The sequence below is a fragment of the Myotis brandtii genome, unplaced genomic scaffold, assembly GCF_000412655.1.
Source record: "Myotis brandtii unplaced genomic scaffold, ASM41265v1 scaffold23, whole genome shotgun sequence".
NCBI lineage: Eukaryota > Metazoa > Chordata > Mammalia > Chiroptera > Vespertilionidae > Myotis > Myotis brandtii.
Genome location: NW_005358649.1, coordinates 5,325,230 through 5,327,158, shown reverse-complemented (window position 1 = coordinate 5,327,158; position 1,929 = coordinate 5,325,230).

The window sequence follows — 1,929 nt, the reverse complement described above, 5'->3', positions numbered from 1 at the left end:
GGCAGGCAGGCAGGTGAGCGGTTAGGAACCAGCCGTCCCGGATTGCAAGAGGGATGTCCTCTGAGGGGTCCCAGATTGGACACACACCCCCACCCCCATGCACAAATTTCATGCACCGGGCCACTAGTATATATATATAACATAATGAATTTGGATGAATGTCATAATGATGGATGGACTTCTGGCTGTGGTCCTGATGGTCGATCCTCCTCTAATCTGTTCCCCTGGCTTTTTCTCTGTAAAATGGGCACAACCACAGCACTGACCTCACAGGCTGCTTGTGAGGATGAAATTAGCTCATTTACATTAAGTGCGAGGTACAGTGCCTGGCACCTACTCACTGCTTTGTATGTGTTAGCTTTTACTAATTGATGGAACTAAGAAAATATATTAAATGCCTCTAGGTGTCTCAAACGCATTAAAAAATAGAGACCCCTCTAAAGGCCTCTTTATAAGGGTTAATTATGCCACCGGCCATTGGATGTTCTTTCTTCAGTGGTGATCAGCAAGTCTTTCTCACTGTGAAAACCAAACACCACACTCACAGACTTCCTTCTTGATACGTGTGCTTTTCAGTATAGAATACGAGACATTTGCTTTACAAAGAACTTTCACATTGATATCTCATGAAGTTCTTGTACAATTCCTATGAAAGTTAAATGACTTGCCCAAGATCCTTTAGCCAAAAATTATAAAAATTTGTGATTTTGATTTGCCTCTAAATGTGCTTTTTTATTTCATATATTGGCTAGCATTATTCCACACTGACACAGTCAGCAGCCATGAAAAAGTAGGAAATATGAAATTCAAAGTAACATGGTGGGTTGAATGAGCCCATTTCCATCAGTTGCTTAATGCCATTTGGTTGCTATAACTATAGTGGAGTCTATTAGAAGATCTGAATAATGTATTCACAATCCTTCTATTTCTTGACTTTTAATAATGTATTTATCTATGATATTTATTTTTGAACCTTATAAAATACTAAATAGTAACAAAAGTTTAGCATTTCAAAGGATATCTTGGTATTTTGAAGTAAGCACGTTATAAATGAACTTATGATATTTATTTTTGAACCTTATAAAATACTAAATATTAACAAAAGTTTAGCATTTCAAGGATATCTTGGTATTTTGAAGTAAGAAGCACGTTATAAATGAACTTGGTGTGGGGGGTGGGGGTGTTTGAACTTGATCTCTAGGATTAACCTAGGAATTACACATAGCACCTAAAAGATTTAGACAAATATGGTGTTCTTTTCTTCAATTTTTTAAAAATATACTTTTATTGATTTCAGATAGGAAGGGAGGAGAGAGGATAGAAACATCAAAGATGAGAAAGAATCATTGATTGGCTGCCTCCTGCATGCCCCCCACTGGGGATCGAGCCCGCAACCCAGGCATGTGCCCTTGACCGGAATCTAACCAGTACCCTTCAGTCCACAGGCCAAAGCTCTATCCACTGAGCCAAACTGGCTAGGGCCAAATATGATCTTCTTTTGACAGTTTATCTGTGTTCAATAAAATTTCCTTGTTATTCTCTTGAATCCCAAATCTGATAAACTGTTAGTAGAAATAACACAAAAGTGAGGGCCTGAGATTTGTTTAGCTAGGGATTGATAAAGTTGCTCACTTACTATGGTGAAGAGTACAATATGTCAACTTCCGGTCAAGATGGTGGAGTAGGTAAACACTGTGCTCACTTCCTCCCATGACCACATCAAAATTACAACTAGATTATACAACAGCCATTGTTGAAAACCACTAGTCTGAGGACTAGCTAGACAGAATTCCTATAACTAAGGATATACAGAAGAAGCCACATTGAGACTAGTAGGAGGGGCAGAGACACGAACAGGCAGGTCCCACACCAACGGTGTGGTGATTAAGAATTAGGAGGGACATCCTGCTGCAGAGGTACCCCCTGTGG